At 44.3% G+C, this 14,577-nt stretch overlaps 1 protein-coding gene across 3 annotated transcripts in view; it reads left to right on the top strand.

Annotated features, from left to right (window-relative positions):
• Nucleotides 1-4,928: 4,928 nt before the first annotated feature.
• The window catches only part of LOC121582889 (zinc finger protein 462), a 92,963-nt gene continuing 83,314 nt past the window's right edge, over nucleotides 4,929-14,577 (top strand). For all 3 annotated transcript variants that reach the window (XM_041899043.2, XM_041899045.2, XM_041899044.2), the window contains exon 1: nucleotides 4,929-5,884. The gene's annotated coding sequence lies outside the window, so the exon portion shown is untranslated. The remainder of the gene's footprint in view (nucleotides 5,885-14,577) is intronic.

Here is a 14,577-nt window from a genome sequence, read left to right on the forward strand (position 1 = left end):
GGGCCGGGTGGGCATTCCGCCTCGGAGGCAGATCCGGCTCCGGGCATGACCACCACCTATTATCCGCCTCCCTGTTGCGCCCCTGGTCAGGTCTGGACCTCGGCGCGCTGCTTCCCCTCTCCTTCCTCCCACGAAGTACCAAGCCCTGTCTGGACACTGGTGTGGGAGACCCCGAACCTGGAGAGAGGCTGACGTCTAGGTCTGGACTGGAACCGCTGACTGGAGCTGGACCCGACGACGGTGGAGCGAACTACTCTGGCTCCGGAGTGGAGCCGCTGACCGGAGCTGGATTAGGCACCGGTGGAGCGGACTGCTCTGGCTCCGGAGTAGAGCCGCTGACCGGAGCTGGACTGGACCCCGGTGGAGCGGATTGCTCTGGCTCCGGAGTGGAGCAGCTGACCGGAGCTGAACTGGGCACCGGTGGAGCGGACTGCTCTGGCTCCGGAGTGGATCCGCTGACCGGAGCTGGACTGGACCCCGGTGGAGCGGATTGCTCTGGCTCCGGAGTGGAGCAACTGACCGGAGCTGAACTGGGCACCGGTGGAGCGGACTGCTCTGGCTCCGGAGTGGAGCAGCTGACCGGTGCCGGACCAGGCACCGGTGGAACAGGCACGGGCCATGCCGGACTGGACACACGCACCACTGGCTTGGTGCGAGGGGCAGGAACAGGCCGGGCCGGGCTGGCGACGCGCACCACTGGCTTGGTGCGAGGGCCAGGAACGGGCCGGACTGGGCTGACGACGCGCACCACTGGCTTGGTGCGAGGGACAGGAACAGGCCGTACCGGACTGGCGACGCGCACCACTGGCCTGGTGCGGGGAGCAGGAACAGGCCGGGCCGGGCTGGCGACGCGCACCACTGGCTTGGTGCGAGGAGCAGGAACAGGCCGGGCCGGGCTGGCGACGCGCACCACTGGCTTGATGCGAGGAGCAGGAACGGGCCGGACCGGACTGCGAAGGCGGACTGGAGGTCTGGAGCAGAGAGCTGGCACAACCCGTCCTGGCTGGCTGCCCACTTTCGCACTACACATGCGGGGCGCTGGCACAGGACGCACTGGGCTGTGCACGCGCACTGGCGATACAGCTCGTAGAACAGGCGCAGGATATGCGGGACCGAGGAGGCGTACTGGAGACCAGGAGCGTTGAGCCGGCACACCCCGTCCTGGCTGAATGCCCATCTTCGCACGACACGTGCGTGGTGCTAGCACAGGACGTACAGGACTGTGCCGGAGCACTGGCGACACAGTACGTAGCTCCGCATAACACGGAGCCTGCCCAGTCACACTCCTCCTCGCGTGAGTACGGGGAGTTGGCTCTGCTCTACCTCTAGGCTCCGCCAACCACCCTTTTAGCCCCCCCCCAAAAATGTATTGGGGCTGTCTCTCGGGCTTCTTCCTCGGCCGGCGCCTTCCGCGTTGCCGCTGCTCCTCTCTATATCGCGCCTCCACTGTCTCCTCCCAAGGACGGCGATCCATCCCGGCCTGAATCTCCTCCCAAGTTCAGGATCCCTTACCGTCCAGGATCTCCTCCCAGGTCCAGGCTGTCTGCTCCTGGACACGCTGCTTGGTCCTCGTTTGGTGGGATCTTCTGTCACGTTCGTATATAGACGGGACGGACCAAGGCGCAGCGTGATATGCATACATGTTTATTAACGAATAAACACAACGACAAAACAATAAATGAAACGATACGTGAAGTCCAAGGCAGCACAACACAACATACCTTAACACGGAACAAGATCCCACAACTAACTAGTGCCAAAAGGCTGCCTAAGTATTGTCCCCAATCAGAGACAACGAGCGACAGCTGCCTCTGATTGGGAACCACACCGGCCAACATAGAAATAGACATACTAGATACTACACCATAGAACAAACACAACACGGAATATACACACCCTGACTCAACAAATAAACGTTCCCTGAGTCAGGGCGTGACACAGATGAACGGTCATTGGTCTATTATAATCAGATCAGATTGTGACGTCAGAATCTGGGTCGAAAACTCCATCCCACCTGAACAGGCTGAAATTCCAGCCTTTACACAAAAAGGGCATTATAATCATTTTCACATTTTCAGAGTGTTATTTCGACTTCATAGTATGGAAATACATTTTAAAAAACAGTAAAACCACATTTTTAACTGCACTGCCCCTTTAAACTATCAGTGTTTCTTAAACTGTGTTCATAACATTGAGTAAATTCGTAAATACCTGCATATGACTGGGAAAAATCCATTTAAATGCCTCTCCAACTCGTAATTAATAGTGGGAAACTCGTCTATCATCTCTGAGCTCCGACTTCTCCCACATGCTGAACTCTGATGTCACATACCAAGGAAATTACCTTGATAACAGCATTTTTGGCAGTTAAATGCAACAACAAAACTATCTACTAATATGTATTTCGAACACTATTATTTGTTTACAAGCATGATAGTTGTAATTTTTGTTTATGGTTGACAAAGCTGGTTTGCCATTAGCCGATCAGTGTTCTCAACGAGTTCAAAGCATGTGAATGCACACAACTCTTTGTGTTTCCCACTTGTTATGAATGCAGCTTAGGTCACACTTTTTTTTAACAAGATGGAGTCAAGATAGATCCCCCCATTTCCTGGCACACCCACTCCCTAAATCAAGTCAAACCAGGTAGTGACTATGGGTGGGGCTAGGGAGTGCCCAAGGTGGAGCCCACAGCCTATACACATCTCAAGGGGTGAATCTCAATCTTATTTTCTTGATTCCTTATGTCCTCTCTCCTTGCCTACTTCTCCAAACACATTGGAGGAGATGGTTCGAATTGAGGAATCTCAGATCGTCTCCTCTAATGCGTTTTACGAAGGAGGCGAGGAGAGAGGACATGAGGAATCAAGAAAAGACAATCGAGACTCACCCAAGGAATCATATAAACCTTGTGGGTTACAATCAGATCCCACCTGTCACCTGATAGATAAGAAGAAAATATATCCTACTCTTGTATCTGCGTATCAGCTGTCAAGGTGCCATTTATTAGTCACTGGATTTTCTGGCATCATCTTGAAATTATTCCAGTCAGGCGCTGTAACATGACATGAATAGCATATTGAATGATGCACAAAGTGAGAGACAGACTGGAATATAATTTCCAGTGTGAATTATTCAATTCTATTCTGTATACAAAATACTGTATGTACAGCATATTTCATAACTCATGAATGACATGAACACATTTCAAACCAAACTTAATGAATTAGAGGTTCAAGCAGCGAAGCCGGGTGAAACCCTATTGTACTTGTTTGGCGTTCATTATTATTCTCCTTCCAGCGATTTGGTGGAAAAAATGCAAACTCTCGTGAGATGGTAAGGCCCAGGAGGGTGCAACTTTGCAAGATGGTAAAGGGCCAAGGAACACACCCTAACATGCAATGCCATGCTATTTGGCCACATAGTGGCGCTATAATAAGCAATTGAAAATGCTAACAGAAATTTGGTACATAGGTCCCTCTCCTCACAAGCAACACATTTGCCTGAAGGACCCCTAAGGTCCACCATGATGGATTTTCCGCCATTTTGAATTTTGTGAAAAACACTTAAAATGCTACTCCTCTTGCACCGAATGACCGATCTACACAAAACTTGATACATGGCATCTATGGACCAAGCTCTCACAGATTATGTTTTTTCCAGAATAGCATCTCAAACAACATGGCCAATGACCAATAAACATTCACGTGGGATTGGTCTGGCACGTAAATGCATATAAATCAGACACGGTTATTCGTATTGAAACAAAACTTGATACACAGGTTCTAAACACTGTCAAGACATAACATATGCAAGAATAATCCGATCCACCTCAATGTGGTGCTATAACAGGCATATATTTATATATCTTGATCTGTTTGACTCAGAGTCATGGAATTTGGCACACATGCTCAGCAATGTGAGTCTAGCTAACCTGTATAGTATGGTTCAGTTTGGCCTCATGGTGGTGCTGTTGGAGAGGAAAAAAACATTCATGCAAGCTCATTGGCTTATTATTGTTAGAACTAGAGTCTTGAGTTCTGATATTTGGCAAGCGTGGTAAGGAGTACAGAAGTCGCTCATCCTAGGTGGATGTGTCCAATTTGTCTTGATTGTGGCACAGTGGGCCCACAGCTTGAACCCTGGCATTAAACAACATAACTTTATGCACATGCTTTATGCACAGTAACAAGTAAATAAAATACTTTATTACATAATGAGAAAAAATTATTAATTACACAGTAATGAGAACACATAATTGTTTTAGGCTTTTGTTGTTTATTATATTGATATTTAACTGCTTGCTACACTATTACTGTACATTTATATTAGTAGCTGGGGGCTCTGACACAACTTGGAACACGATATTGTAACTGAAGCAATAAAAAAGCAGGACAGATTTACTTAGATGAGCTTCACTTTTCTTTGCGTTCCCTTCAACTGGGGACATAGTTCCCCCTCGTTATCTCTCTCTCTCTCTCTCTCTCTCTCTCTCTCTCTCTCTCTCTCTCTCTCTCTCTCTCTTTCTCTCTCTCTCTCTCTCTCTCTCTCCCAATATAGAATCAAAACAGGATGTCCCAATCCTTTTGTCCTGGGGAGATTCTCAATTCGGATAAAAGGCTGTCCTCTCCTCGACTCCTCCGTCCTCCTCTTCTCCGTGACCCAGAAACTGAGAAGTGGTTGAGGAGCGTGTCAATTTGTTTGCAGGCGAACAGAGGAGTGTGCTCCCCTCTTTGATTACCTACTTCGGCAGAGGATGCACAAGAGTATCCTCAAGGTGGCTAGCGTGGAAGTGTTTAAAATGATATGCTACTCATCCTTTTATCTGTAAAATGTATTGCGCAACCTAGCTAAATTTGTTTTGATCACTTTACACATTTATTTTGGGATTCCACCCCTGTAAATGTAATTTGCCTGATGACGCGCGAGTGGAGAGAGTCTCCTTTCATACAAGCGCATGTTTCCACGTTTCTTCTCCTCGTCTCTGCTCCTCGATTACGTTTGACCTTTTTCAAAAGCAGGCGAGGAGAGGACAGAGAAGAGGATGCTAGGAGTCGAGCAACCAATTGAGATTCTCCCCTGGGCTTTCCCTTTGTTACCATCTTGATGGAGCAGCATTGACTAGAAGGGAGTAGACTACTAGGCTATGGGTATCATTATGGACCTCATTAGTCATAATCTATCTGCTGTTACTTTTTTATTTTCTCTTGAATCTGTATATTAAACCAGTATATACTTTATTACACAATTATAACACAATGAGATAAAGAAAGGGTGATGGATAAGCCAGTATTCTATTATATTCTGCCTGTCTAATCGATTTTCATGTCTTTCTGTCTGTCGCTTTGTCTGGTCTGTCTATCTAGTATGTATGTTTGTCAGGTTGGATGTGGGGATATTGTACACAGCATCATTACTAAGGTTCAGTCTGTGAACTGCAGATAACCCTAATGACGTGTGCATATGGATATAATACTTCTATATCCACGCAGTCGAGATGTTAACGACGTCCATTCAGTCTGACTGTAGCCTACTGGGGTTTAATTGGACTCAATGGAGGATGAGTTCCTCTGGGGATACACACGTTGATCATCATCTTGCTGTTCCTGCTCCTGCTTCTTTCCTGTCGTCTCATAGCAAACTCTTGTGCACCCTCTGGTGCTTGCTAGTCTCCAAAACTTATTTGTGTTGCCTGCTTTGCAGATTGTCTTCCTTGTCTCTGTGGTTGCTCATTATTCAGAGACAGGCGGATCTCAGGTCATCTGCAGCTGCAGCAACGGAGAAGCAGGAAAGATGGCGATCATCCATTAGACCGGACGCACGCATGAAATACAGGACAACTTTTAGGAAGAAGATCGCTTCTCCACCAGAAGAAGACATACCTGTGAGTTTATAACGCAATTTACCAGTTTGTTCAAGATCACGGCTCGCTTGGCTTCGTGGTTCAGGAGCACGTCGTTGTTTGGTAGATGGAATACATTTGGAGACAGAGAGAGTGAGCGCCTCGTGAATGACCTGCAAAGAGCTCATCTCATTTTCTTAGTGTAGGACCAGACGTGGTAATTTGAGATAGCCAGCCGGTGCGAGCGAGAATAAACGGGTGAACGAACGAATAAAGATTGAGCTGGCGCTGGCGCTGGCACCCATGGTATTCAAAGTCATCAAGGTTCTTCTACCTACTCATAAAATTCTACCAACCTTCCATTCGTTTAGCTTTCTATCTATCCGTCTTTCGTTTAGCGTTTTGTTGAACTAGTCAAACTGGACAAGGAGGAAATAAGAGAGCCGAGGTTGTGAGCTGCGTGTTTCAGCACTAGGTCGGGAGAGTTTTATTTTGGCATGTCTGGTCAGGGGATTTAGCGTCGGTCCCCGGGCAGTGTTGTGCGATTGCTTCAAGGAGAAGCCATTGCACGGATTGCGCTACCTCCTCTTCTAGCCCAGCCAGCAAACCAGCCAGCCAGAGCGGAGAGAGAGAGTCCAGCCTCCATTAGCGACAGTCTGGCTGGCATAGCCCTGGTACACTTCCAGACATTCACTAAAAAGCCATAGCTTGTTCCCTCAATTAAAATGTAATCTGCTGGGGATTTCATATGGTTCTCCTTATGATTTGATCTATCTAGCTACCAGGCAGCTTCATGGATGAATTGGCACCTTTTTATTTTCAGTTTTCAGTTTAGACTTTTTATTTATTCTCTGAGTCTGATCACCCGGGCTCTTGCTCTGGCGCTGTGAGCAGAGCTGTTTTGGATGCGTATGCTGTCAGCCAGGGCTCTGAAGTCAGGTATGTCATTGTGGGGCTTCACCATAAAATGGAGGAAGGCAGATGACTCTCAGAGAAGAGCCTGGAGTCAGACAGGAGCCCTCACGGAAGAACAAAGGTTGACTTTTTCCCCCTGTACAGCAGCCAGTTTTGGGTTGTTATATTCAGTAGTTTGAAAGTCTTTATGGATACTTCCAAAATGGTTTGTTTTATATATAGTGATTTATGAGAACTAGTCAAGGTGAAGTTTATTTTATTTGTTCAATCTTCAGTAATTTTATTTATTTTCCTTTCCACCTGTTACATTATTGCCATTGATGTTAGGGAGAAATGGAGGGTGTTATAGGAGTGTTATTATTGGGGTCCCAGTGGTAGGACAGTGTGATGGCTTGGAGCTGACAATGAGATGGTGAGAGGACAGTCAGACACACATGGATGATATGGGGATTTTAATGCCCCCGATGAGGAGTATGAAGTTGGGCTAGCTCAGGAAAGTTCTTGAGAGTAAAGTAGACAACTTTGAAAAGCAGTTTGCTACATCTCAACCATCTCACAATTTAGGCTACAGTAAATTACATAGACAGAGCTCTCCAAAAGGTAACAATTTACATGCTTTATTACACATATTGTTTTGAGATTTAGAGTTGATTTCAAATGTATTACACGTTTTGAGATTTAGAGTTTGAATACAAAGTGATAGTTGGGCTATTAGTAGTTTGTTAATCGATTTGTTATTTATGTACTTGTTCTCAGCATGTAAAGTAAATGTACTTCTCTTCAACTCCAGTTTAACTGTGATGTATACTCTAACCTATCACTGAAGGAATGGCATTCCTTGTCACTCAGTCAGAATAAAGCAAGGTGTGTTCCTCCTTGTGCACCTGCCTGCCTTGTGTGCCTGCCTGCGTGCTCCTGCTCTCCTGCAGACTCACTCACTCTGGCCACGGTGAAATCTCGCTGACAAGGAGACTGAGCTAGACACACTCTGCGACAACTGTGAGCTAGGAGGCAATCAAAATGGTGGCGCTAGTCTCAGTCTCTCATGTCATGTCAAGGGAACCAGGTTCTCAAGGAGGAGCTAGCTGGATGTTTGGACTGAAAATATGTAGGCTAGTGGTTGAGAAATGTGTTTCTCAGATAGCTTCAGAGCAGGTTTTGGTGTTTGCTGGGAAATTATGTTCTTGCTAGATATCTTGTTAGACTTCATACTGTAGTTCCTGTGTGATCTTTTACAGATACATCTTGTGCAATGCATAATCACTTCCTCCCTGAAGGATACTGTTACAGCCCAAGTTACCTGCGTTATAATACACTATGATCACAATTCATCACTGCGCTAAACAACTTGTAATTTCAGTCCACTAACAACATGTTTTCTTAGTATTACTCCCGCTAGATTCTTCTTGGATTTCCACAAGAACTAAAATATAATAGATAAAAAAACTGTATTTTCCACCTTTCTTTAAATAACATCTTCTTCCTGGTCTATAATTCAAAGGCTAACTGATAAAACATATCTTTGAAGTAAACTTCATGTCCATTTTTTACTCACAACTCTCACTTTATTTCACAGTACTACTACTAGCCCAACTGGTGGTTTGTTCAAGACCTTCACAGGTTGTGTGTTTAGTCTACAACTATAGAGGTCAGAGGGCATGCCATTATTGAAGTGGATAGGATATTTTGGTTTTTCTTCAGCGTTAATACTGATATATTTTGTTCCTCATTGTACTCATTACTAATAGTACAATGTTTAGTTCAAATATTTGTGGACTGCTGTAGCAAGGATAAGGATTAAGCCACAGAAAGCGCTACAAAGTCTCTCCAAATTAAACAAGTCAACTTTTAGTTCTTATACAAATATTGATATTACCTAGTGTTTTATCCCCATTTAGTTGTAAGCAGAGCCATTTATTTAGAGAGTTAGGCCAACTTTTAGAACAACCGCCATGTTCGCACCTTTGAACATTCCATTCATCCATGCATTATCAGTATTTCTACAACGGGTTGGTCAAAACAAGCATTGATTGGTTGAGACGCGTTTGTTTGACCTGACGAAGATCCGTTTTGGATGGAAACGTTGTCAATAAAGCGGTGAATTGGGAGCTTAAAGAGTGTGCGGGCCTTCCTGTTCTTTACTGAGACGTGTTCTAAGCCATACTAAAAAACCTGTTTAGCACGGGTAAGCCTATGACGCAAAAATGGGAATCTTGTTTTCTGTTACATCTGAGAAATCCCTGCGCATCCAGTATCCCCTTGCTTCTAGCCTAACATTTGATTTGCAACAAAGGGGGTTTGTACAAACGTTGCTGTCTGTCTCTCGACATTTGCAACATTGTTTCAATATAAACATTTGATCTCCAGTGTCCTATTGACAATTAACGTGTCAGGACGAGACAGGCATCTTTTCTCAGCCAGTCGAAATCATGAATCAGCATCATTTTTATGGATATATACAAAGAAATGTAAATACAAAAACAGGTCAAACGAAATGAAATGCAGCTACTTTGCTGTTATTCTAGTTGCACTGTTTGGCCTGACCATGTTAGCCGTAGTTGGCTAGCTAGCAAGCAAGGGATAAGTGCATTGCCAGCCAGCATGGCAACGGAACATTTAGAACGAACGACTGGGTCACGTCCATAGATATAGAACAAAAACACTTCACTACTGGGTCGCGTCTCTGGCAACCAAACTGATAGAATGAACGGCCAGCTGGCTTGGCTAGCAACCAGAGATGTGTCGGGACTAGGCCTATATTTTAATTGAGGGATGAAATAGTAGCCTATGAATACATTTATCAAAATAACATTTTTGATTTAATTGGTAACCCGTTGTAGAAAAGCAATCGTGTACAATTGCTTTATTGGAATCTTGTGCATAGCATTGTTGACATTCTGTGAACTGCTATTGGTCAATATTGCCCATGGGGAGCTAACATGGCTGCCATGGAATGTAGTGTCATGTAAAGACATCATAATGCAGAAACCTCAATGTCCCAACTCTCTAAACATATGGCTCTGGTTGTAAGGGATCTACTGTTGTGAACATTAGTCCAGTTCTTATAACAATAAGATATGCAACATAAAGAAGGATGTTAGAGAACAGCTCAGATACTTTTTAAAATTGCACAACAGGATTTTAAGGTTAGGTATTTAAGGATTACGTCAAAAAGTCTCCATTTATACTGAACAAAAATATAAACGCAACATGAGCTGAAATAAATTATTCCAGAAATGTTCCATACTCACAAAAAGCTTAGTTCTCAGAAATTGTGTGCACAAATTTGTCAAGATAATCCATCCACCTGACAGGTGTGGCATATCAATAAGCTGATTAAACAGCATGATCATTACACAGGTGCACCATGTGCTGGGGACAATAAAAGGCCACTCTAAAATGTACAGTTTGGTCACACAACACAATGCCACAGATGTGTCAAGTTTTGAGCGAGCGTGCAATTGGCATGCTGACTGTAGGAATGTCCACCAGAGCTGTTGCCAGAGAATTGAATGTTCATTTCTCTACCATTTCTCTACCAATGTTGTTTTAGAGAATTTGGCAGTACGTACAAATGGCCTCACAACTGCAGACCACGTGTAACCACACCAGCCCAGGACCTCCACATCCGGCTTCTTCACCTGCGGGATCGTCTGATACCAGCAACCCGGACAGCTGATGGAACTGTGGGTTTGCACAACCGAAGACTTTCTGCACAAACTGTCAGAAACCGTCTCAGGGAAGCTCATCTGAGTGCTCGTCATCCTCACCAGGGTATTGACCTGACTGCAGTTTAGCATCGTAACCGACTTCAGTGGGCAAATGCTCACCTTCGGTGGCCACTGGCACGCTGGAGAAGTGTGCACTTCACAGATTAATTCTGGTTTCAGCTGTAATAATAATAATATAATAATATGCCATTTAGCAGACGCTTTTATCCAAAGCGACTTACAGTCATGTGCGCATAAATTTTTACGTATGGGTGGTCCCGGGGATCGAACCCACTACCCTGGCGTTACAAGCGCCATGCTCTACCAGCTACAGAGGACCACTGTACCGGACAGTTGGCAGACAGCGTGTATTGCGTTGTGTGGGCGAGCGGTTTGCTGATGTCAACGTTGTGAACAGAGTGCCCCATGGTGACGGTGGGGTTATGGTATGGGCAGGCATAAGCTATGGACAACGAACACAATCGCATTTTATTGATGGCAATTTGGATGCACAGTGACACCGTGACGACATCCTGATGCCCATTGTCGTGCCATTCATCCGCCGCCATCATCTCATGTTTCAGCATGATAATGCAATGCCCTATGTCGCAAGGATCTGTATTCAAATCCTGGAAGCTGAAAATGTCCCAGTTCTTCCATGGCTTGCATACTCACCAGACATGTTACCCACTGAGCATGTTTGGGATGCTCTGGATCGACATCTACGACAGCATGTTCCAGTTCCCGCCAATATCCAGAAACTTCGCACAGCCATTGAAGAGGAGTGGGACAACATTCCAAAGGCCACAATCAACAGCCTGATCAACTATATGCAAAGGAGATGTGTCGCGCTACATAAGGCAAATGGTGGTCACAGCAGATACTGTCTGGTTTTCTGATCCACGCCCCTACCTTTTTTTTTCTCCATATCTGTGACCAACAGATGCATATCTGTATTCCCAGTCATGTGAAATCCATAGATTAGGGCCTAATTCATTAATTTCAATTGACTGATTTCCTTATATTAACTGTAACTCAGTAAAATCTTTGAAATTGTTGCATTTCTATTTTTGTTCAGTGTATTCTTTTTTAAAGGGGAAGAATTAGACAACATAATGAATGTGACCTCTTAGTTCAGTGATTGTTTTGAAATGGAGGAGGTAGGAAATGGAGCTCACACAAGTGGTAGAATGATGCACTCTATACTGTAGGTACCTGGGGCAGAAGTAGAAAGCCATCTAAAATGGTCCAGTGAGTGCTTTCTTGACATGATGCATTGGCTCACATTTTTATATAGTTGGCTACATGACCCTATTTCAGAAGGGCCCCTATGTGTCAATATTGGACATTGGGTGCGTTTTGACTTCTCAAAACACAGCTTCCTGCTTGCTGATTAACTTTCATTTTAATCAAACACTAGCTCACATTACAGCTATACCTATTTTTAACTTAATTTTGTCTTTAGATGAATGGGCACAGATAATGGTAGAAGAAATTAAACTGGATAATGAAGTGGTTTTCTTGTGGAAATGACATTCTGGTTACTGTTGCCATGTTTCGCTTCAGTGCCAATGGCGTCTTCTCACTCTGTATGCTAACTTTGGAAGGGGTTATGAAATAACTTTGCTAAACAGTTTTTTTTATATTTGATAATATTTACTTTGCATTATAGTAGTCCCGTGTAGCTCAGTTGGTAGAGGGTTGTGGGTTAGTTTCCCACGGGGGACCAGTATGAAAAAAAAAAAAAAATGTATGCCCTAACTGTAAGTCGCTTTGCATAAGAGCGTCTGCTAAATGACGAAAATGTAAAATTATAAAATACATTAGGGCCAGGGAGGTTTCCCTGGTTACACCAGCTTGTGGAAGGAGCTTCTGTGTTCTATCTGTAGAAACCTCTGGACACTATATCCTTTTGTGTGAAATGTTTTAAGCATTTGGCTTTACAGTATGTGACGACTGCACTTACTTACACTTATATTTTGAAATGATGAGGCACGGAAACAAGACACAATGTCCAGGGCCCATCATGGCACATCTATGCTACTCCCTATGGACATCTAGGTCTATTTTGACCCAAATGGAAGAAGACCCATTGTGTGTGTCGATGCTAAGTCGTCTAACAAGTTACCATATTTAATCAGACTGACATATGCTAGCCACCAGCTTTAGCTTTAGCCCATAGGTTAGCTAGTCTGGTTAGTCTCATCCACAACGCTTCATAAGCTTCTCAAACAAGACACAGTATTACTAACTCTGTCAGCTAACTCTGAGCTACTTCCAAGCTGCCTGTGGTGGAAAGAGAGAGACGCCTGGAGACGCCTGTTCCTGAGGCAGTCTGGTGGCAGGGGACAAGGCCCTCTTTGAGAGGGAACAGGAGTGGTCTTGTAGAGGGGATCCACTGGCCCCAGCGTACGGAGCAATGAAGCTGTCCAATGCATATTAAATATTTAAGGAGTTAGAAAGGAGGTCCCACTGGTAAGTTAATATTAATGGGTCTCTCATCTTACCATCACAACTTGTGTTGCTCTTCAAGAGGGTGGTTTGGCTCACCTGAAGAGGGAACTTTAGGCTACGTCTCTACAAGTAAGAGAGACACAAAAAGCAGAAAATGTTTAAAAGACGTTCCAAAAGTTCCAGTCTAGAAAGTCATACTTCTTTTAGGCTTTCCAGTTTCCACCAGTAGGATCTGTGTCTATGTCATCTGTGTCTATGTCCCTCTCTGGTCACATCAAGACCTCTGGATCAGCTTGTAACCTCACCCACACATTGTAACTGTAGTATCTGCTATGGCAAGGTTACAAGGAAGACGACGGTAATGGTGAATGTTTTGGCAGACATACACAGAGACATTTGGCCTACACCTCATAGTCCCCTGGAGCTCAGTTGGTAGAGCATGGTGCTTGCAATGCCAGGGTTGTGGGTTTGTTTCCCACGGGGGGCCAGTATGAAAATGTATGCACTCACTAACTGTAAGTCGCTCTGGATAAGAGCGTCTGCTAAATGACGTAAATGTAAAAAGCAATAATGTTTTAAGATTAGTCATGCTCTTGTTTATCTTTAAATTTAGCAGCTATATTAAAGGATTAAAGAAAAAGAGAAGGAGAGATAATTAACAGACCCTGGTCTCAAAATACTTCTGGTGATGACCATCACTGAAGGAAGGTAGAAGAACCATGCACTTATTGAATGGTTTGATTCTTGAGATGACAGCTCTGAACGTAGTGGGCATACCACAACACGTGGAGAGAGAGAGTGAGCTGATGTAATCTTGTAGTAATCTTGTAGTGGGCTAATCTTGTTACAACCTATTCACAACCTTTGTTTCACACCTATGTGGGAGTCTGTCATCAGAGACCAATGATAGTCACGCTTTGTGTACTATGTGTGATCTCTCAAGGGAGAAATGAAATCCATGTGCCTCAAATCTATTTTGAATCGGACACATTGGTAGATTCAGATTGGCTTTGTAGATTCAGAATGGCTTTGTAACATTGGAAAATGGTGCCAACCAGAGATGGTTTATGGACTGGCTGCATGGTTGCATTGTGGAATGCTGAATGCATCATGAGCTATGGGCCCTGGTCAAAAGTAGTGCACTATATAGGGAATAGGGTACTATTTGAGACACAGACATAGTTTCCTTTCCTGAAGTAATTGTCTTTGTGGAAAAACACTTCCTGGTTACGCTCCAAGACTGTCCTTGGACATCCTTCTTCAGTTTTCTGTTTCTTTAACTCCACTTATTAATCCTTGACCCAGCACATTCCTTTGGTAAATACAAAATGAGCCATTTTGAAAGTAGAGCCCTAACTTGAGTTGTGCTTGAATTTGCTTGAGTTTGGGCTTTGCTTTAACCAGACCAAGGGTTTGAGTCTTCTCTCAATTGGTCACTAAATCTAGAATCTTGTTTTAAGGTCTGTGATTACTAGTAATCATTTAAAGTACTCATACGTTTGTTAATGGGCACATAAGTGTTGCCATTTGCTCCGCTTGTTTGTTTTTATACAAACCTTTTGGCCTGGGTCCTTGACCTTGAGGCCTTTCGAAAATCAGACCTTTTGATTGAGATTTCTGGATTTTGTGAGATTTCTTATGACTTTATAATGGTAA

This window comes from Coregonus clupeaformis, chromosome 15, assembly GCF_020615455.1.
Source record: "Coregonus clupeaformis isolate EN_2021a chromosome 15, ASM2061545v1, whole genome shotgun sequence".
Taxonomy (NCBI): domain Eukaryota; kingdom Metazoa; phylum Chordata; class Actinopteri; order Salmoniformes; family Salmonidae; genus Coregonus; species Coregonus clupeaformis.